This window comes from Capricornis sumatraensis, chromosome 7, assembly GCF_032405125.1.
Source record: "Capricornis sumatraensis isolate serow.1 chromosome 7, serow.2, whole genome shotgun sequence".
In the NCBI taxonomy this organism is placed as follows: Eukaryota; Metazoa; Chordata; class Mammalia; order Artiodactyla; family Bovidae; genus Capricornis; species Capricornis sumatraensis.
Genome location: NC_091075.1, coordinates 97,662,623 through 97,686,842, shown reverse-complemented (window position 1 = coordinate 97,686,842; position 24,220 = coordinate 97,662,623). Strand labels below are relative to the sequence as shown.

The window sequence follows — 24,220 nt, the reverse complement described above, 5'->3', positions numbered from 1 at the left end:
ATGGACACTTGGGTTGTTTCCATATCTTCGCTATTGTGAATAAGCTGGAATAAATATGGAAGTATAGCTACTTTGCCAGGATCCTGTTTTCATTTCCTCTGGCTGTATACCCAGAAGCGGGATTTCTGAATCATATGATACTTCTATTTTTAATTTTTTGAGAAACTTATATACTGTTTTCCACAAATCCATCAAGTTACATTCTAATCAACAGTGCACAAAGGTTCTCTTTGTTCCATATCCTTCCCAACATTTGTTATTCCTTGCCTTTTGAATAAGACTCTCTCTAACAGGTCCTAAGCAGCATCACACTGTGGTTTTAATTTCTATTTCCCTGATGTTAGTGATGCTGAGCATTTTCTCATACACCTTTTAGCTACCTGTATGTTGTTTTTAGAAAAATGTCTATTCAGATCCTCTGCCCAAGTTTTATTCAGATTGTTTTTGTTCTGAGTTGTATGAGCTATCCTTTTATTATATATATGGATTGCAAATAATTTCTTGTATTCCATAGATTTCATAGGTTACTTTTCCATTGTTTTTGTTAAAAAATCATTATTTCGTTTGAGTTGGGAGATACCTTCCTACTCTTAAAAAAAACTAGGCTGTCATATGAAAATAAAGATACATTTCAGAACACAGTAAATTTACTGATACTTCATGTGTACTAGATAATGCTCTAAATTATTGAATAACAATGCTTGAAAAGGATCATTACTACTTATCCTCATTTTATATTTTAAGAAGCTGAGGTTATATAATTATCCCAGTTCAGTTCAGTTCAGCTTCTCAGTCAGGTCTGACTGTTTGCAACCCCATGGACCACAGTACAACAGGCCTCCCTGTCCATCACCAACTCCCAGAATTCACTCAAACCCATGTCCATTGAGTTAGTGATGCAAATCAACTATATCATCCTCTGTCGTCACCGTCTCCTCCTGCCCTCAATCTTTCCCAGAATCAGGGTCTTCTCAAATCAGTCAGCTCTTCCTTTCAGGTGGCCAAAGTATTGGAGTTTCAGCTTCAACATCAGTCCTTCCAATGAACACTCAGGACTCATCTCCTTTAGGATGGACTGATTGGATCTCCTTTCTGTCCAAGGAACTCTCAAGAGTCTTCTCCAACACCACAGTTCAAAAGCATCAATTCTTCGGTGCTCTGCTTTCTTCACAGTCCAACTCTCACATCCATACATGACCAGTGGAAAAACCGTAGACTTGACCAGCTAGTCCATCTAGACCTTTGTTGGCAAAGTAATGTCTCTGCTTTTTAAGATGCTGTCTAGGTTGGTCATAACTTTCCCACCAAGGAGTAAGCATCTTTCAATTTCATGGCTGCAATCACCATCTGCAGTGATTTTGGAGCCCCAAAAACAAAGTCTGTCAGTTTCCACTGTTTCCCCATCTATTTGCCATGAAGTGATGGGACCAAATGCCATGATCTTAGTTTTCTGAATGTTGAGCTTTAAGCCAATGTTTTCACTCTCCTCTTTCACTTTCATCAAGAGGCTTTTTAGTTCTTCTTCACTTTCTGCCATAAGGGTGGTATCATCTGCATATCTGAGGTGATTGATATTTCTCCCGACAATCTTGATTCCAGCTTGTGCTTCTTCCAGCCCAGCCCAGCGTTTCTCATGATGTACTCTGCATATAAGTTAAATAAGCAGGGTGACAATAAACAGACTTGACGTACTCCTTTCCCAATTTGGAACCAGTCTGTTGTTTCATGTCCAGTTCTAACTGTTGCTTCCTGACCTGCATACAGGTTTCTCAGGATGTAGGTCAGGTGGTCTGGTATTCCGATCTTTTGAAGAATTTTCCACAGTTTATTGTGATAGATTCAGTCAAAGGCATTGGCATAGTCAATAAAGCAGAAATAGATGTTTTTTTCTGGAATTCTGTTGCTTTTTCAATGATCCAGCGGATGCTGGTAATTTGATCTCTGGTTCCTCTGCCTTTTCTAAAACCAGCTTAAAGTGAGTGAAGCCGCTCAGTCGTGCCCGACTCTTTGCGACCCCATGGATAGTAGCCCACACCAAGCTCCTCCATCCATGGGATTTTCAAGGCAAGAGTACTGGAGTGGGTTGCCATTTCCTTCTCCAGGGAATCTTCCCAACCCACGGATCGAACCCAGGTCGCCTGCATTGTAGACAGACGCTTTACCATCTGAGCCACCAGGGAAGTAAAACCAGCTCGAACATCTGGAAGTTCACGGTTTACGTATTGCTGAAGCCTGGCTTGGAAAATTTTGAGCATTACTTTACTAGCGTGTGAGATGAGTGCGATTGTGCAGTAGTTTGAGCATTCTTTGGCATTGCCTTTCTTTGGAATTGGAATGAAAACGGACCTTTTCCAGTCCTGTGGCCACTGCTGAGTTTTCCAAATTTCCTGGCATATTGAGTGCAGCACTTTCACAGCATCATCTGCCAGGATTTGAAATAGCTCAACTGGAATTCCCTCACCTCCACTAGCTTTGTTCATAGTGATACTTTCTAAGGCCCACTTGACTTTGCATTCCAGGATGTCTGGCTCTAGGTGAGTGATCACACCATTGTGATTATCTGGGTCATGAAGATATTTTTTGTACAGTTCTTCTGTGTATTCTTGCCACCTCTTCTTAATATCTTCTGCTTCTGTTAGGTCCATATGATTTCTGTCCTTTATTGAGCCCATCTTTGCATGAAATGTTCCCTTGGTATCTCTGATTTTCTTGAAGAGATCTCTAGTCTTTCCCATTGTATTGTTTTCCTCTACTTCTTTGCATTGACCCCTGAGAAAGGCTTTCTTATCTCTCCTTGCTATTCTTTGGTACTCTACATTCAAATGGCTATATTTTTCTTTTCTCCTTTGCTTTTTGCTTCACTTCTTTTCACAGCTATTTTTAAGGCTTCCTCAGAAAGACATTTTGCTTTTTTGCATTTCTTTTTCTTGAGGATGGTCTTGATCCCTGGAGCCTGTACAATGTCAGGAACTTCTGTCCATAGTTCATCAGGCACTCTATCAGATCTAATCCCTTAAATCTATTCCTCACTTCCACTGTATAATCATACGGGATTTGGTTTAGGTCATACCTGAATGGTCTAGTCGTTTTCCCTACCTTTCTTCAATTTTAGTCTGATTGGCAATAAGGAGTTCATGATCTGAGACACAGTCAGCTCCTGGCCTTGTTTTTGCTGATTGTACAGAGCTTCTCCATCTTTGGCTGCAAAGAATATAATCAATTTGATTTCTGTATTGACCATCTGGTGATGTCTATATATAAAGTCTTCTCTTGTGTTGTTGGAAGAGGGTGTTTGCTATGACCAGTACATTCTCTTGGCAGAACTCTATGAGCCTTTGCCCTGCTTCATTCTGTATTCCAAGGCCAAATTTGCCTGTTACTCCAGGTGTTTCTTGACTTCTTACTTTTGCATTCCAGTCCCCTATAATGAAAAGGACATCTTTTTTGGGTGTTAGTTCTAAAAAGTCCTGTAGGTCTTCATGGAACCATTCAACTTCAGCTTCTTCAGTGTTACTGGTCAGGACATAGACTTGGATTACCATGATATTGAATGGTTTGCCTCGGAAACAAACAGAGATCATTCTGTTGTTTTTGAGATTGCATCCAAGTACTGCATTTTGGACTCTTTCGTTGACCATGATGGCTATTCCATTTCTTCTAAGGGATTTCTTCTAGGGACATCTTTCAGTGTCCTATCTTTTTGCCTTTTCATACTGTTCATGGGGTTCTCGAGGCAAGAATACTGAAGTGGTTTGCCATTCCCTTCTCCAGTGGACCACATTTTGTGAGAACTCTCCACCATGACCCTTCCGTCTTGGGTGGCCCTACATGGCATGGATTAGTTTCATTGAATTAGACAAGGCTGTGGTTCATGTGTTCAGACTGGCTAGGTTTTTGTGATTGTCCCAGTTACACAGCTAATAAGTACTAAAGCTGGGTATTTTAACATAAACACTTACCATATGATAATACCTGCTTATAGCGAGAAAACACATGTCCCCTAAAGAATGCATTACTATTTTTTAATTAACTTTGATTGGGAGTATAGTTTGATTTACAATGTTGTGTTAATTTCTGCTGTATAGCAAAGTGAATCAGTAATACATATATTGATACATAGGTCCACTCTTTTTTGTTTTGTTTTGTTTTTATAGCTTAATTTATTTTTTAATATAAATTTATTTAATTGGAGGTTAATTACTTTAAAATATTGTATTGGTTTTGCCATACATCAATATGAATCCGCCACAGATATACACGTGTTCCCCATCCTGAACCCCCCTCCCTCCTCTCTCCCCATACCATCCCTCTGGGTTGTCTCAGTGCACCAGCCCCAAGTGAGTTCCCTTTGTTACACAGCAGTTTCTTGTTAGTTATCGATTTTATGTAGTGTATATGTCAACCCCAATCTCCCTCACTTTCTTTTTGGCACTTATTTCCTTCGTTTTCAAATTCCTACATTCTAATGCACAGATTCTTTTTCAATTTGGTCTCTTCTGTGCTTGATGCTTCCTACTGCACTTTTTTTTTGTTCACTGAATTCTTCAGCTCCAGAATTACTGTTTGGTTCTTTTTTAGGATTTCTATCTCTGTATTAAATTTCTCATTGTGTTCATGGTTTCAGTGAATTGTCTTTGTGTGTTTTATCATAGTTCATGGAGTTCTCTTAAAGTACTTAAAATTCTTAATTGGATAAATCATAGCTCTCCACGTCTTTGGCTTTATTTACTGGGAGATTACAGGGCTTCCTGGGTGGCTCAGTGGTAAAAAATCTGCCTGACGGTGCAGGAGACGCTGGAGACGCGGGTTTGATGCCTGAGACGGGAAGATAACCCTGGAGAAGGAAATGGCAACCCACTCCAGTATTCTTGCCGGGAAAACCCTATGGACACAGGAGCCTGGTGGGCTACAGTCCATGGGGCTACAGTCCATGGGGCTGCAAAGAGTTGGACATGACTGAGCCCACACACACTGATCATCATGATCTTTCCTAATGTTTCCTTGATTTTTCATGTTCCTTGTAGTTCTGTATTGCTGTCTTCACCTCTGTGTTAGCAGTCGCCTCTTCCAATCTTTATTGACTGACTTTAGTGTAGTTATACCTTCCATCAGTCCTATTAGAGATTCTGAGGCTTTCTCAGATCCTGTATGAATATACCTGCTCTATACTTCTTGTTCCCATTGTGGCATAAAAGCTTGTATGTCTTCTCTCAGTCCTGCAGAGCACCAGGCTGGCTACTGACAGCCTCTTTGTTTTTCTTAAGGAAGCCATACCATGGGACCTTTTAGTGGTTTCCCTCTGGCCCACAGACCCTGACCTGTTTTTTCTGCATGCTTACTAGCTTTCTGCTTTCTGGAGTGACCACAACAAGCCAGCAGTAGAGCAGGGGGAGCCGGACAAGCATGCAGGTACTGGGGGTGCCCATGGGCCAGCTGAGGGAATTCACACATGAGGCTCCCCCAGTGGCTCACGGGCCAGCTTCCTAATGCAGCCCACTAGGCAGTCATCAGAAACTACATTTCTTTAACACCCTCTCAGAATCATATCGGCCTCTTTCCCGATATCCTTCCACCCCCCATAGTGCTGTCCACTCATGAAGCACTCAGTTTAGGACTCTGGATGCTGGGAGAGGGGCTTCCCAGGTGGCCCTAGTGGTAAAGAGCCCACTTGCCAACATAGGAGACATAAGAGACATAGATTTGATCCCTGGGTTGAGGAGATCCCCTGGAAGAGGGTGTGGCGAGCCACTCCAGTATTCTTGCCTGGAGAATCCCATGGACAGAGGAGCCTGGCAGGCTAGAGTCCATGAGGTCTCAAACAGTTGGACACGACTGAAGCTACAGCATACATGCACGCACACAGGCTGGGAGAGAGAAATGAGTCTCTTTGGCAAAATTCCCCACTGCTGGACAAGTCTCACACTCACTCACCAGGTCTCCCTTCTCCCACAGGAGAAATCTCGGGCCAGATGGGTCTCATTTAGGCCGAAGCTGTGCCTCCCAGGGGAGGGGTGATGTGGGCAAAGTCAAGCTCTTCTTCTCACCCACTGCAATTCATCCAAACTCATTTTTTATTTTTTTTTTCCTCCAGCAGAGTGCTACAACTTCTTCTCTGGAAACCTGAACTTCCACAAAGGCTCTCTTGTTCCTCTGTGGGTAACTGCCTTGAGTTGGCGTTTTCCAGGTGCTCTGGCCTGCCGCGAGAGGGCTGGAACTGGTTCACAGGCTATAGCAGGGTCCACAGCTGGTACTGAGTCTGTCAGCCTATTACCTGATACACAGGTGGGCGAGACTCTTTCGGGTCCCTGGCAGATGGTACTGGATCCCACAACTCCCACAGGGGCAGTTTTATTTGTGGATGAATCAATGCCAAATTTCTGTTGTTAGGCTGTTGTTGTTTGGTCCTAAGTCATATACGACTTTGCAGCACCATGGACTGTAGCCCGCCAGGCTCCTCTGTCCATGGGGATTTCCCAGGACAGAATACTGGAGTAGGTTGCCATTTCCTCCTCCAGGGGTTCATCCCGACCCAGGGATCAAACCCACATCTCCTATGTCTCCGGCATTGCAAGTGGACTCTTTACTACTGAGCCATCAGGGAAGCGTGTATGTTGTTAATGGGAGGGGATAAAAATGAGGAATTTGCTTTGATGCTGACATCACTACCTTCTTGGGAAATATTTTGACTGTTCCATATTAAAGGTGAGCTTTCCTGGTGGTTTAGATGGTGAAGAATCCACCTGCAATGCAGGAGACTTAAGGGACTCAGGTGTGATCCCTGGGTTGGAAAGATCCCACGGAAAAGGGAATGGCAACCCACTCCAGCATTCTTTCCTAGAGGATCCCATGGACAGAGGAGCCTGTCAGATCATATTCCATGGGGTCGCAAAGAGTCAGACACAACTGAGCAACTAACAATTTCACTTTTCATATTAAAGGTAAGGAGGAAATTTTAAGGAGAAAAAAAAAAACCTTAAACAATAAGTAGATTATTGGGGCATATCAGCGTGAAATATAGCCCTCCCTCCTGTGTCAGAGGAGGTTATCACAGAAAGAATGTTGACAGAGAACAGAGCCAAGTGTACTAACTCTAAAGTATGCCACTAAATTCACCCCACCTAGCTGGTAAAAGTCAATATTTTGGTGCTCAGAGGAGATAAAATTAGTTAGGGAATGCCCCTCCCAGAACAATGTTTTAGATAGGAGGCTTATTTCTCTCAGGTTGTGTCACATGATACAATTAAACATGTGAGGTACTCAAAACAGAGTGAACACGTAGAACATTAAATAAAGAGCTTTAAGAGTCAACATGTGCTCTTTCATACTGTCTTCAATAATGTGTTGGCAGCTCTCCAGTGACACCCCAAACTAATGGTTGCCTCAAATGGAGATATGGAGGCAGGCAAGAGGCAGGCAAGCCTATATCTCATTTTGTCCTCCATCCCAACACTCACTAACTATAGTTCTTACACTATATGAATCATAAAACTCAAAATGAGGCTCCAAGCATAGCCTAACTTATAGACAACCTGTGCATGTTAAGCCAGCATGCCTCACACAGTCCTGCAATCTTTCTACCCAAGGTGTAAGCTTCATCAATCACCTTCTCTCTCTTGAATTCATGTCTCCATACAGTTCTGTAATTCCTTTCATCTGATGGAACACTGGTTTTCCTACCTCTTAAAACAGAGTGGTTCCAAAAAAAGTATTCACAAAGAAGGAAAAGACGTGTATCCTGAACACTTTCACTGCATCTTTTCTCTATGCGCTTGCCCTGATTCAAACCAGGCTCTCCCATATGGAACTCACAAGAAAAATCCATTCATTTTCTCATATTGCATTTTATGTTAGAGTCAAGATGATTAGCTATCATTGTCCTAGAGCCTCAATGATACCGCTAGATCTTTTTGACGACATAATTCCCTGAGAACCTTTATCTTTAAAGGCTCATGGAGCATCCCAGCTTTCTACTGCCTAAATTACCTCATTACTATTTACCTATAAATCTTTTAGTCATTCCCCCACATTCGCTAAAGGCTTTGCACTTCTCTCAGCATTATTTCCTGTACACAAACTGCTAATATCAACATGCGCATCTTCAAAGTTCAAAAGTACAATCTTAACCTCTCAGTTCCTCCGCTTCCTCCTCTTTGGTGAATCTCACGTCCACTCCACTTTCCATCCAGCTCTATTGTCTGCACCCTGGGTCATGTCATCACCTGTAACTGGTTCACTGCCAAACTCTGAAACTCAAACAACTGCAGCTGTCTATAATTCTAGCTCTATCACTCAACTTTTCCCTCCTTGCACCAGGACTTAGATCTCAGTAACAAATCCAATCTTTTTTTTTTAAATAATCCTTAAATCCTCCCCTCAAATACTGAAGAATTGTGGTTTAACCAGCTATAAAGTATCTTACTGTTGTTGGTGTTTAGTTGCTAAGTCATGTCTGACTCTTTGTAACCCTATGGACTGTGGCCCTCGAGACTCTTTTGTCCATGGGATTTCCCATTCCAGGAATATTGGAATGGGTTGCCATTTCCTCCTCCAAGGGATCTTCCCCACCCAGGGATCAAAATTGTGTCTCCTGCACTGGCAGGTGGATTCTTTATCGCTGAGCCCCAACAGGGAAGCCCAGGTACCAATTTCTAATGCTTCTACTTTCTGCTTATCAAATACACTCATCATATCTCCATTCTATGTCCTCTTATATTCAACTCCATAGTGCAGTGTATCAGTTGCTGTTACTATGTCCTCAACTCCCTTGCTTGTCCCTATAATATATCCACACAGTTTAAGTGGAATGTCTGCCTTCTAAATCTGAAAAGCTGTATTTTGCTAGAGAAAATAAGAAGTGCATGTCAGTGTCACTAAAGCTCTGTGACCTCCACTCACTGTTATCTAGGTTACTTCCAGGTATCACTAGTGAATGCTGTCCTCATGCAGCCATTTCAAAAAAAAAAAAAAAAAAAGGTCTCCACTCATTTCAAAGCTCTGGCCACATCCTTGTTCACTATAAAATAATAACCTTAGCATTATAAAACAACAGAGAATCCCCTCCATTTTCTCCCAAATAGGTACAAATAGCTACATCAATATGCATGTTTTCTGTCTTCTCACCTATTACAGAGGGAGAGGGATTTGGCTACCCAGTAAGGGCAATTTTTTACTTATTCCAGAAATTTCAATATGTAATTATTGAACTTTGAAGCAATGATGCTTTATCTTCATTAGTTTTTATTTTTTTCTTAAAAAAGGACACAAAATTATAGTCCTTTTTAACAACTAAAGGAGGTGGATGAAACTAAGTGGAAGGAGTGAGAAAGTAAGGAAAGATTCAGTAGGTATACAAAAATGTGGTTAGGAATGACAAGGGGATATAGAACTTAGTCTTTAATGGGATTCAATTGCAACATCAAGGGACTAGAGGGCTTTAAACAATTATTTTAATTTGATAGTGGCTTGCCAGTGAAAGCCTATTTTGATGCCGATAATTCTCTTCCAATTGACTTAAAGAATTAAAAACTTTTAAAACTCTGGTCTTTTTCTTCCCCATCATATGCTATTACAGACACTTAAAGTTTATTGTCATTATCGACTACCTCTTAGTTTAATTGTAAAACTGGCTTAAGTGTTATTAAATTCCTGAAAGATTAATAACATGATCAAAGAGCAAAGCCCATTCCTTTAAGTGCAATTCTCAAACTTTCTTTCAAATTGCTGTCCGAAAAGTTCATGGCCTACTGATGAGCCTTCAAGCTCTTCTCCTCTGTAATATGATGTATATTTCTTAATTGATGTTAGGCTGAAATCACAAGTCATCTCTCTGAAGACAGAAATTTGTAACATAACATGGAAAGTATATTTGTAAGGGGCTCCAGAATAATTATTCTTACCCTTTCAATAGTCTGAAGAAATTAATGGGAATACCATTCACCATGACAAGAAATTCAATTACTTTATGGTACTCTCCCCTCCCCTGGAGGAGGGCATGACAACCCACTCCAGTATTCTGGCGTGGAGAATTCCCATGGACAGAGGAATCTGGTGGTCTACAGGCCACGGAGTCACACGGAGTATGACACGACAAAGCAACTAAGCAGAGCAAAGCACTCTCCCCTCCACAACCTCAGACATGCAGATACCACTCTAATGGCAGAAATCAAAGAGAAACTAAAGAGCCTCTTGAAGAGGATGAGAGAGAAGAGTGAAAAAGCTGGCTTAAAGCTCAAAATTTAAAACCTAAGAGCATGGCATCTGGTCCCATTACTTCATGGAAAACAGACGGGGTAAAAGTGGACACAGTGACAGATTTTATTTTACTGGGTGGATGGTGACTGCAGCCACAAAATTAAAAGACGCTTGTTCCTTGAAAGAAAAGCTATGACAAATCTAGGCAGTGTATTAAAAAGAAGAAACATCACTTTGCTGACAAAGGTTCATATAGTCAAAGCTATGTTTTTTCCAATAGTCATGTATGGTTGTGAAAACTGAACCATAAGAAGCCTGAGTGCTGAAGAATTGAGGCTTTCAAACTGTGGTGCTGGAGAAGAGTCTTGAGAGACCCCTGGACAGCAAGGAGATCAAATCAAACAATCCTAAAAGAAATCAACCCTGAACATTCATTGGAAGGACTGGTGCAGAAGCTGAAGCTCCAATACTTTGGCCACCTGACACAAAGAGCTGACTCATTGGAAAAGACCTTGATGCTGGGAAAGACTGAAGGCAGGAGGAAACGGGGACGGCAGAGGACAAGATGGTTGGATGGCATCGTCAACTCAATGGACGTGAGTCTGAGCAAGTTCTGGGAGATGGTGAAAGACACAGAAGCCTGGCGTGCTGCCGTCCATGGGGTCTCAAAGAGTCGCACATGACTGAGCAACTGAACAACAACAGTTTTCCTCTCCACATCATCTCTTTCCCTCCTTCATATTTAAACACATATGGGTTAAGGTTTCTCAGCTACTATCTCACATGGGATAATTTAATTATTTCTTGTCATGTATTCTAATAAATATAGATACTAGTGATTGGCTATTTCTCAAATAAGAATTTTATTATTCCCATTGTAGCTTGGATGACTTGAAAAATAATGCCATTTACTAAAATAAAGTAATATATTTTTAAAATTTAGAAAACTATCATTGCTACTCATTCACTCATTTAACAAATATCTATTAGGTGCCTACTGCATAGTAAACATTATACTACATTCAGGGTGACATTTCCAGAAGCCAAGAGTTTACCCGAGGATGAAATTGACTAATGAAGGTATAGTTTTCAAAAGATCTTTCCTCTTCTGAAAAATGACACAAACTACTAAGCACTGTAGAAATGAAAACCTTAACATGTTACTGTGTTAGGGGGAAAAGTAAGCTTGCATTTTTGAATGTTCTGAATAAAACATACTAGAAAGGAGCAATACTTTTTTTATTTTAAAGAACATGGCAAATATTTGGAGGAATGTCTCATAAAGAAGCATTGCTAAGCATGACAAAGCAGAGGAACTGATGCTTCCTAGGACTAGCTACCATTATATGTGACTCACAGTCTGATAAGTTCCAGAAAATTTTAGACTATAAAAGTACATCACAAACAAATTCTCTGTATAAGTAGCATGCTTTATCAGTGAAAGCACAACATTTTTGAAAATAGAAGACAGTGTCATGAATTATTATGCTGGGACAACAGACAAAACCTGAGATTATCCTGACAAAGTCAGAAGTGAAAGTGGTCTCCTTATTATCAAGGGACCAAAGAGTGAATGTATAGTTCTTCTACACATTTTTATTCAAATGAAAAATACACACCAAGGAAACCAGAATTGAAAGAGACACATGTACCTCAATATTCATCGCAGCACTGTTTATAATAGCCAGGACATGGAAGCAACCTAGATGTCCATCAGAAGATGAATGGATAAAGCTGTGGTACATATACACAATGGAATATTATTCAGCCATTAAAAAGAATACATTTGAATCAATTCTAATGAGGTGGATGAAACTGGAGCTGATTACACAGAGTGAAGTAAGCCAGAAAGAAAAATACCAATACAGTATATTAACGCATATATATGGAATTTAGAAAGATGGTAACGATAACCCTGTATGTGAGACAGCAAAAGAGACACAAATGTATAGAACAGTCTTTTGGACTCTGTGGTAGAGGAAGAGGGTGGGATGATTTGGGAGAATGGCATTGAAACTTGTATAATATCATATGTGAAACGAATCGCCAGTCCAGGTTTGATGCAGGATACAGGATGCATGTGTATACCCATGGCAGATCCATGTTGAAGTATGGCAAAACCAATACAATATTGGAAAGTAATTAGCCTCCAATTAAAATAAATAAATTTAAATTAAAAAAATTTTGAACCCAGCTTAGGTTACAATTGGAAATATTCTTGAGCTACTATTATGCATTCAACTGAATTACTTTAAAAACATGCTATTATATAATTTATTTTAATCATTATCATCAATCATTTATGTAGAGATAGAAAAAGTGAATTCTAAAATGGTCAAATGTGGGACTAGATGTAATTGAAATTAATCCTATAGAGGCAAGTACAAAGCATTGTTTTTCTCAATATTAACACCACTTAATCATCCGATACATCTAAACTTTCTTGGTCTTGATATCCAGAGATTATGTTTGCACAAAGGCTCCAATGTAATTTCTCTGCAGCTGAATAATGAGGAGTTAGTTAACATATTAGTTGAGAATTGAAAATGGATTAAAGGTGATTATCAGAAGGTTACATTACAGCTGCTTGAAATTACTTATTTATCAAGTGATTTAAATATTATTGCCCAACTACTTCCCCCTAAAATGGCTTTTGTTGTGAGTTTATTTGCTGAGTACTCTTCAAAGGAGCTGTGGAAATACCCAGGCCTGACTATCCCAGAGAAGGTCAATGAAACACTCTGAGAGAGGAAAACTGATTAAAACCTATTTGTATTGCTAGGGCTTTGGTTTCACTTGCAGCTGTGTTAGCATCTTTTGTGCATTCCCTTAAGGCTCTTAGTCCTAGGAATAATGTAGTTGCCGTTGGTGCATATGTGTATTTTAAAACAGAGTTAAAAATGCAGAAGCTGTGCTTGAACAGGTTTTTTAGATTTCTCTATTCATTATCCATTTTTATTTAAACTCACAAAAATTCAAATTTTATTTAAAAACAAAAAGTCTGTTGAAGCAAATAAGCCAAAAAAGAAACCAGAAATAGGACCATTTCTATATTTTATATTCACCATGCATTTATTTAGCATCTACCATAGGAAATATAACAGGTAAACAAGACCCACATCTGTGTTCTTATGTATCCCCTTCTCAAAAAGTTATGAAAATACACAAGAAAATTTTAAGTAGTAGCTTAGGAGCAGTTACAGAAATAAATAGTACTCTAAGTAAGTAAATGAAAAACAGTGACTCTCAATAAAGACTGCTTATGTCTCTAGAGTCTTGTTTTTACTTTTCCATGACATTTATTTTCACTAAATATGAGGACCAAGGCTACCTACTTTTCTTTATAGTCAGCTTCACCCCCAAAGTTGTCAGCCACCTCTCCAACTACTCATACCCACTAATACAAATCAAAATGCACAATTCAAACTTCACTACTCCAGTGCAAAGGCACAGATTTTTTTTTTTTTTTCTGTCAGAGGAAAGAAGCCACAGGTAAGCCTACCAGTACGTCACACCTTAGTGTGTATTTACAAATAGGTGTGGTTCCAGGTGCTGACCAGGTTTTTAAAAAAAAAGAGTTTCGAACTGGTGGGAATGGGCAAGAGGGTAAGAAGTTATTTTAACACTTTGTGATAAGGCGGACACAAGGAAAGCACTAGAGAAATGGACTTCAGAAAACCAGTGTGGGCACCTAAAAGGCATTATGTTTATAAAAGTAGCTAAAAAGAGTGTATTGAGTACTGGAAAAGAGACAAGGGTACAGAAAGAGAGGCTGTTGTTCAGTTGCTAAAGTTGTGTCCAACTCTTTGCAAACCCCATGGACTGCAGCATGCTAGGCCTCCCTGTCTCTCACCATCTCCTGGAGTTTGCCCAAGTTCAAGGGAGAAAGCATACGACAAAAAAACAAACTTCAACTGCTTCATTATTTTTCCCAGGCTAGGCCAGTGAAGGTGTTTTTGAAAAGTCTGATTTCTCTTCTCTCATACCTAGGGAAAGGCAGCAGGAGTAACAACAATGGTTTAGGAGAAAGCCCAATATAGGCACATGAAAATTTTTCATACATATTTTATGCATATCTATATATATATAAACACACACACTCATATATACACACGCACAACATTTATTAATGTGTGTGTCTATTATATAGACAGTCACGTGTGTGTGTAAATATACATATACATATATATAAGACTTCCCTGTAGCTCAGATGGTAAAGAATCTGCCTGCAATGTAGAGACCTGGGTTCAACCTCTGGGTTCAGAGATCCCCTGGAGAAGAGAATGGCAACCCACTCCTGCATTCTTGCCTGGAGAATCCCATGGACAGAGAAACCTGGAGGGCTACAGTCTGTGGGGTTGCAGTGTCAGCACAACTGAGGGACCAACTCTACACTATGTGTGTGTGTATATATATATATATACACACACAGAATATATACATTCTGTAATCCTTGCAGAAACCCGATGAACTAGGTACTTTTTTAACTGGTTTCACAGATGAGGAAACTGAGGCACAAAGAGGCTAAATAATTTCCCTGTAGTCAGAGTCACGCCTCCAGCAAGGATTGTTGTTGTTCAGTCTCTCAGTCGTGCCCAACTCTTTATGACCCCATGGATTGCAGCACACCAGGGTTCCTTGTCCTTCCCAGCAAGGATGAGAGCTCGGATTTTAACTTACACAATCTGTCCCTGGTGTTTGGACTTTTGACTCCTCTGATATCTGATTTTGGGACTGGTACAGTTGAGGGAAAGGTACAGTTACTTACAATCTGTTAGCATTTAAGTCAAAATTGAATTTTCAAATTTGTACTTTATAAACTATAGCTTCAAATGCTCCTTGATTGAATTTAATAAAAATTTTAATTACATGGAATGTTCTTTATTTAAATGGGCAACTTTTTAAGTAAAAATAAGAACTACAAACCAACCAGTTTTGCACTGTTTTTTCACTAGCTGGCTTTCAGAGTGAATTTAAACAGTGGAACTGTGATATACGAATGGACATATGGCCTCACTTGTGTGCTTTCTACCTTATGTATCTTTCCAGCATTGTTCTGGAGAGCTAAATATTTTTTATTGTATTTAGCTTAAAAAAACCTGCAATGACTTTGAAGCTATATGTTAAAGATTCACAGCATCTGGTTCCTATTTACAGTCTTTCACTTTTCCAAGATATGTTAATAAGTAACATAATTTAAAAAATTAGATTTTTACTGTTAAGATTATTAATAAAAAATCCTCCCTGGTATAGCCAGACATGACCATATCTAAAAATTATATGGAGTAAAAAATATTTCTAAAAATATTTTAAAGAATGTAACAATAGATGTAGGAAACAGGTACCAAAGGGCAAAAAATCTTGAAACAAACAAACAATACTAATCACTACAAAGTAGAAGTAAAAGTAGGCAAGTTCTTTTCTTGAATTCTGTACAGAATTTATCAGTAAATTTCCAAATAATAAAATTTAAAATACCATTTATTGAATGGTTATTAAGTACGAGGCATTGCTCTAAGAGGGCTTTCCTAGAAGCTCAGATGGTAAAGACGCCTGTTCATTCCTTGAGTCAGGAAGATCCCCTGAAGAAGACAGGGGAGCCTGGTAGGCTGCAGTCCATGGGGTCGCGAAGAGTCGGACACAACTGAGCGACTTCACTTTCACTTTTCATTTTCATGTATTGGAGAAGGCAATGGCAACCCACTCCAGTGTTCTTGCCTGGAGAATCCCAGGGACGGTGGAACCTGGTGGGCTGCCGTCTATGGGGTCGCACAGAGTCGGACATGACTGAAGTGACTTAGCAGCAGCAGCAGCAGCATAGTAATCTTGGACTTCCTGGTGGCTCAGACAGAAAAGAATCTGCCTACAATGTAGGAGACCTGGGTTTGATCCCTGGGTTGGGAAGATCCCCTGGAGAAGAGAATGGCTCCCCATTCCAGTATTCTTGCCTGGGAAATCCCACAGACAGAAGGGCTTGGTGTGCTATCGTCCATGGAGTTGCAATACTTACTCCTAATAATAACTCGAGCAGGTAACTATTATTATTTCCATATTTTCAAATGAGAATATTGAGACAAGAAGAAGTTAAGCAACTTACACAAGGACCCACAGCTGGGTACAGCTGGGCATTTCAATCCAGGCAGCGTAACCTCTTGAGCATAACTGGGGCTCTTAGCCTATAGAACCCCTACTAAATGGCTATAGTTGTCTTGTTGGGCAGCTCACACATATAATATGTAGCCTATTCACTAAAAGCCATGAGGACTGCATCCTCATCTGGACCTAAAAGATGTGTCACTATACTGAGCACTGCCATTCAGAGCTGTATTCCACACATGCTACATAAGCATGTTGCTCTGTAAGTTAAATACAATTTTCTCAGGGCTTCCCAGGTGGCTTAGTGGTAAAGAATCTGCCTGCCACTGCAGGAGACTCGGGTTCAATCCCTGGATCAGGAAGATGCCCTGGAGAAGGAAATGGCAACACACTCCGATATTCTTGCCTAGAGAATCCCATGGACAGAGGAGCCTGGCAGACTATGATCGATCAGGTTGCAAGAGTCTAATATGACTTAGCAACTAAACTACAACAATTTTCTCTAGCAAGACATAACTCTTCCTAGTATGCTCCTAAGTAACTTCAGTCATATCCGACTCTGTGCGGCCCCATAGACGGCAGCCCATCAGGCTCCGCCGTCCCTGGGATTCTCCAGGCAAGAACACTGGAGTGGGTTGCCATTTCCTTCTCCAATGCATGAAAGTGAAGAGTGAAAAAGTGAAGTCACTCAGTCGTGTCCAACTCTTAGCGAACCCATGGACTGCAGCCTACCAGTCTCCTCCATCCATGGGATTTTCCAGGCAAGAGTACTGGAGTGGGGTGCCATTGCCTTCCATCACTTTCTCCCACTTTCTTCAAATCAGTAGATATCAAGGTAGTCAATCAGGGATATGACTGATGGGGAAATATGTGCTCTATTTTACATTTTAAAAAACTCCCAAGGTACTAGTATATACTGCATACAATGTGCCCCTGCCTTCACGGCCAAGCAGAACTGACCTTTTTCTTATTTTCCTCTTCTGTGGTTGTACTTAACCCTCATTTTAATCTGATTTCACATATACAAAAGTGTTTGAAGTTACAGATGAACAGTTTCATTGTCTGAGGTCCTGAAAAAACTGAAACAGGGCAGGAGGGATGCTCTCCAAAAAAAAAATATATATATATGTGTGTGTGTGCATGTGTGTGTGTATATATATATATATATATATATATATATATATATATATATAGTAAATGTTAATAATTAAAACTGTCAATGATTAAAACTTTATAATTTTGAAAAATCAACTTCCAGGCCTCTATGAGTCTCTCAGTTTTTCATATGAAATCTTAGCATCGGTGTCGTGAGCCTTACTATTATCCTAAAAGAAAATAGCATTAAGGCAATTCCTGAGTTAATACAACTTGAAAGAGAAGAGGACCTGTTATTTTACGCTTGGTTTGACTACAGTTATTGGACGGATTATTAAGATACCTAAAGACTCTCTTTAGTCAATCGTTAGGTCATGTGATGGGCCTGGGGTCAGTAGCTTTATAAATGCTACATATGGTTTGTCTGAAGATTTTGGTCTTTAATAAATTCAAGGCAAAAAAATTCACCCTAAGCACTGTTCAATGACCTATTTCATTATCACTAACTACTGACTAACAAAAAAACAGATATGAAAACATCAGTCATATTCACTATAGTGGAAAAATATGAATAAGTAGTTCTGAACACTTCAATGTATTACAATTAAATTAAACCAAAATTTTATTCCCTCACAGAAAATTTTAGCCAAATTAAAATATGCAATCATTTTACCAATTCAGGAAAAGTCATTTACAAAATAGCAGTGACTATAGCTATAATGCATTCAGACATAAATTCTCAAATGCTATGGGCATCTCCCATATTTCATGTCAATAGTAATAATTACCAACATCAATAGAATGCTTCTATGTGCCCGAAGTTCAAAACTTTTTTTTTAAACTTCATATATGTACTACCCTCGCTCATTCATGAAGTAGGTAGGTATGTTTACTACAGTTAGGGAGAAGCACAAAGAGATTGCCCAAGATAATATACAGATAAGTGAAGGGGGACTTGAACTCAGTTCTGTAACCACACCCATCTCCCTTCCACCTTCAACTTCCCATTGTTCCTAACCTCAGATATCCACTAATCTGTCCTCCATTTCTAAAATCTTGTTATTTAAAAGAAAGTGAAAGTGAGAGTAAAGTCATTCAGTCGTGTCCGACTCTTTGCAACCCCATGGACTGTAGCCTACCAGGCTCCTCTGTCTATGGGATTTTCCAGGCAATAATACTGGAGTGGATTGCCATTTCCTTCTCCAGGGGATCTTCCTGACCCAGGGATCGAACCCGGGTCTCCCACATTGTAGACAGATGCTTTACCATCTGAGCCACCAGGGAAATCCTGTTATTTAAAAACTGCTGTATAATTTGGAGGGTATTAAAGACCTAGATAGCATATTCAAAAGCAGAGACATTACTTTGCCGACTAAGGTCCATCTAGTCAAGGCTCTGGTTTTTCCTGTGGTCATGTATGGATGTGAGAGTTGGACCGTGAAGAAGGCAGAGCGCCGAAGAATTGATGCTTTTGAACTGTGGTGCTGGAGAAGACTCTTGAGAGTCCCTTGGACTGCAAGGAGATCCAACCAGTCCATTCTGAAGGAGATCAGCCCTGGGATTTCTTTGGAAGGAATGATGCTAAAGCTGAAACTCCAGTACTTTGGCCACCTCATGAGAAGAGTTGACTCATTGGAAAAGACTCTGATGCTGGGAGGGATTGGGGGCAGGAGGAGAAGGGGACAACAGAGGATGATTTGGCTGGATGGCATCACTGACTTGATGGACATGAGTCTGAGTGAACTCCGGGAGATGGTGATGGACAGGGAGGCCTGGTGTGCCGTGATTCATGGGGTCACAAAGAGTCGGACACGACTGAGTGACTGAACTGAACTGAACTGAAAAAGCAAGAGAGTTTCAGAAAAACATCTATTTCTGATTTATTAACTATGCTAAAGCCTTTGACCGTGTGGATCACAATTAACTGTGGAAAATTCTGAAAGAGATGGGAATACCAGACCACCTGACTGGCCTCTTGAGAAACCTATATGCAGGTCAGTCAGCAACAGTTAGAACTGGACATGGAACAACAGACTGATTCCAAAAAAGAAAAGGAGTACGTCAAGGCTGTATATTGTCACCCTGCTTATTTAACTTATATGCAGAGTACATCATGAGAAACACTGGGCTGGAAGAAGCACAAGCTGGAATCAAGATTGCCAGGAGAAATATCAGTCACCTCAGATATGCAGATGACACCACCCTTATGGCAGAAAGTGAAGAGGAACTAAAAAGCCTCCTGATGAAAGTGAAAGAGGAGAGTGAAAAAGTTGCCTTAAAGCTCAACATTCAGAAACAAAGATCATGGCATCTGGTCCCATCACTTCATGGGAAATAGATGGGGAATTGGTGGAAACAGTGTCAGACTTTATTTTTCTGTGCTCCAAAATCACTGCAGATGGTGACTGCAGCCATGAAATTAAAAGACACTTACTCCTTAGAAGGAAAGTTATGACCAACACAGATAGCATATTCAGAAGCAGAGACGTTACTTTGCCAACAAAGATCTGTCTAGTCAAGGTTGTTTTTCGAGTAGTCATGTATGGATGTGAGAGTTGGACTGTGAAGAAAGCTGAGCTCCGAAGAATTGATGCCTTTGAACTGTGGTGTTGGAGAAGACTCTTGAGAGTCCCTTGGACTGCAAGGAGATCCAACCAGTCCATTCTGAAGGAGATCATTCCTGGGTGTTCTTTGGAAGGAATGATACTAAAGCTGAAACTCCAGTACTTTGGCCACCTCATACAAAGAGTTGACTCACTGGAAAAGACTCTGATGCTGGGAGGGATTGGGGGCAGGAGGAGAAGGGGACGACGGAAGATGAGGTGGCTGGATGGCATCACCGACTCGATGGACATGAGTTTGGGTGAACTCCAGGAGTTGGTGATGGACAGGGAGGCCTGGCGTGCTGCAATTCATGGGGTCGCAAAGAGTCAGACACGACTGAGTGACTGAACTGAACTGAACTGACTGATGCTGAATGAGGGCTTCCCTGGTAGGTCAGCTGGTAAAGAATCTGCCTTCAATGCAGGAGACCCCTATTCGATTCCTGGGTCCGGAAGATCCCCTGGAGGAGAGCATTGTAACCCACTCCAAAATTCTTGCCTGGAGAATCCACATGGAAAGGAGCCTAATGGGCTACAGTCTACCCCATGTTGCAAAGAGTCAGACCACTGAGCGACTAAGCACAGAACATGCTGAGTGAAATAAGTCAGACAGAGAAAAACACAATCTGTATGATGTCACTTATAAGTAGAATCTAAAGGAAACAAAAACTATCTGGAAGTCTGCTCCTTTTTTTTTTTAATAGTCACTATAACTGAAAACAAAAATCAAGCAGACTAGATCAAAAAAGGAGCAGACTTACAGATAGAAAGAATAAGCCATTGGTTACCAGTGGGGAGAGTGAACGCAGAGCAGCAATATAGGGGCTGGGGATTAAGAGGGTCAAACTATTATAGCCAATATTTTATAATAACTATAAATGAAATATAACCTTAAGATTTTTGAATCATATATTATACAATTGTAACATATAATATTGTACATGAACTGGACTTCAATTTTAACTTACAACTCTTTATTTTGCAATAATTACAGATTAACAGAAGGTGCCAGAATAGTAAGGGAGTCCCAGTTTCCCCCAGTGGTAAGATCTTACACATTTTAATAGTCCAACTTCAAAACCAACATACTGACAATGGTACAGTACTGCTGACTAGACTGATAGACCTTATTTGATTTCACCAGATTTTACACACTCATTTGTGGGGTTTTTTGTGTAGCTCTATATAGTTTTTGGTAAAGCATCTGCCTACAATGTGGGAGACCTGGGTTCGATCCCTGGGTAGGGAAGATCCCCTGGAGAAGGAAATGGCAACCCACTCCAGTACTCCTGCATGGAGAATCCCATGGATGGAGGAGCCTGGTGGGCTAAAGTCCATGGGGTCGCAAAGAGTCGGACACGACTGAGCAACTTCACCTCCACATAGTTTTAGCGCAGATATACATTCATGTAATCAGCACCACAATCAAGAAATAGAACTGTTCCATCAGCACAAAGGAACTGCTTGTGTTGTTACCCTTTATAATCACCCATATCTCATACCCCCTCCAGTCCCTATCCCTGGCAACCATTAATCTGTTCTTCATTTCTATAATTTTTTTCATTTCAAGCATTTAGAATGTTATACAAATGTGGTCATACAGTAGGTGACTTGTTGAGACTTTTTTCATTCATCATAATACACTTGAGGTCCATCCAAGTTGTGTGTATCAATATTCTGTTTCTTTACGTTGCAGCGTAGTATCCCATGGTGTGCATGGTTGGTTTAACTGCACATTCAACTGCAGGACATCTGGGTTGTTTCATTTGGGACTATTACAAATGAAAGTGCTAATAACATCTGTATAGAAGTTTTTGTGCCAAAAATAGGCTTTCATTTCTTTGGGATAGATGTCCAGAAAAACAGTTGCTGGGTAATAAAGTACATGTATGTTTAACTTTCAATCGCTGGGTCAGGAAAATCCCCTGGAGAAGGGAATGGCAACCCACTGCAGTATTCCTGCCTGGAGAATCCCTATGGACAGAGGAGCCTGGCAGGCTACAGTCCATGGGGTCCAAAGAGTCAGACATGACTGAGCAGCTAACGCTTTCACTTTCATGTTTAAGTTTATTAGAAGTTCCCAAACTCTTTTTTTCAGAGTGGCTTACCATTTTACATTCCATTCAGCAAAGTATGAGATCTCCAATTTGTATGCTCAACAGCATCTGCTATTTTCACTATTTTAAAAAAAATCTGGCCACACCCTGAGGCATGTGGGATTTTAGTTCCCCAACTAGGGATCAAACCCATGCCCCCGGCACTGAAAGGCAGAGTCTCAACCACTGAACTGCCAGGAAGTCCCCATTTTCATTGTTATTTTCTTTAGCCATTCTGATAAGTACATAGTCATAATTCCTTGTGGTTTGAATTTGCATCCCCTGATTACTAATAAGATTCAGCATTTTCTCCTCTGCTTGCTTGCCATCAACATTCCCTCTTCAGTGCTATGTCTATTCATGTCTTCCGCTCATTTTCTAACTGTATTATTTTTTCCTCTTGACTTTATACAATATATTCCGGATTCAATGCGATAAATGGTTTGCAAGTGATTTCTGTCAATAACATCTTCCTCTTAAATTGTTTGCAGAGCAGAAGTTTTTCCTTTTGATAAAGTCCAGTGTATCAACTTTTTCCTTTTAGGACTGTGCTTTTGGAGTGAAGGCCAAGAGCTTGTTGCCTAGCCCAAGATCCTAAAGATTTTTCTATGATTTTTTTTTTCCCTAAAGGTTTTACAGTTTTACATCTTACACCCAACATCATGATACATTTTCAAATTTGTATATTGTATACAGTTTAGGTCAAAGTTCCTTTTCTTTGCCAACTGCACCAACATGATTTGTTGAAAAGACTGTCCTTCCTCCGTTGAATTCCTTCTGTACCTTTGTCAAAATCGGTTGGGCTGTCTTGATCACTGCAGCTTTATAGTAAATCTTGAAGTCAGGTAGAGTGAGTCCCCCCATTTTTTCTTCTTCAAAACGGATTTAGCCTAATTAATTTTATTCCTGGATATTTTCATCCTTCCCCGTTCTGTCTCCTGCTTTATTCTAGAGAAGAAAGTTCCTGCAGAAGCTCTTCCTTTTCTCATTGCAGCTCCTGCACACGCTGTTGGTTTTGCTCCAGTCTGTCTTCCAACCACTCACTGCAGTAGAGGTCTGCTGACCGCTGACATCTGACTGCACAGATTCTTGTTAAATACTGAGCCATTATGGATCTTGGTTACTGAGTCCAGATGTGTAAGGCTGTGGGTCCTCCTATACCCATCTTGTTCTTCTTGGCACAGGATCTTGGGCAGCTCAACTGCTTACTTAAGGCATACTTTCCCAATGGTTACGTGAAGTACAATATGAATTGGGATTTCGATTCTCTCATAGTCTGAGCTCTTTTGGGCCTGTATGGATTGAAAGCCAGTATAGAGTACCCAGAGTGGTCTGTATTTTTATCTTCAATGAAGCAGGAAAATATAAGTCCTACAAAGCCTTGATCCATCATCTGGTACATGGCTTGTGTACAGACATCAACATGTGAAGGCCAAACAGTTATATGGGGATGGGAGTGATACCAACTTACAACTCTCATGGGGCGATCCGTCAGTTCAGCCAACCTCTCTGCCTCTGTTGAGGCCGCAGACAGCTGCTCTGGAGAAATTTCTACGCGATCCTCCTTCCTCTTATCTGAACGTTGCAGGATGATGACAGAATGAATGTGAACAGTTCTGACGGTGTCAGCCTCCCCAATGCACAGCCCCAATCACCTCTTCCTTCTCCGTGCTCACAGTGTGGTTGAGACACACGAGGAAGGCGTCCGACTCCAGATGGACCGCTTGCACCGCCTGCACCATCATCTTGGCCCTGGACTTCAATCTCTAAAAATGTTCTAGAAATGGAACCAAGGTATGTAACCTTTGGTGACTGGCTGTTTTTCACTCAGCATAATTACCTAGATATTCACCCAATTTGCTATCTGAATCAGGTCCTTTCTTTTTATTTCTGAGTAGTACTCCATGGTTGGAGAAGGCAATGTCACTCCACTCCAGTACTCTTGCCTGGAAAATCCCATGGACGGAGGAGCCTGGTAGGGTGCAATCCATGGGGTCGCTAAAAGTCGGAAGCGACTGAGCAACTTCACTTTCACTTTTCACTTTCATGCATTGGAGAAGGAAATGGCAACCCACTCCAGTGTTCTTGCCTGGAGGATCCCAGGGACGGGGGAGCCTGGTGGGCTTCCGTCTACAGGGT

General features: G+C 40.6%; 1 protein-coding gene and 1 pseudogene across 2 annotated transcripts in view; both read right to left on the bottom strand.

The window, feature by feature from the left end:
- CFAP299 (cilia and flagella associated protein 299) overlaps positions 1-24,220 on the bottom strand; it is a 697,792-nt gene that overhangs the window by 484,501 nt on the left and 189,071 nt on the right. The window lies entirely within an intron of this gene.
- LOC138082274 (lys-63-specific deubiquitinase BRCC36 pseudogene) lies at positions 23,025-23,823 on the bottom strand (annotated as a pseudogene).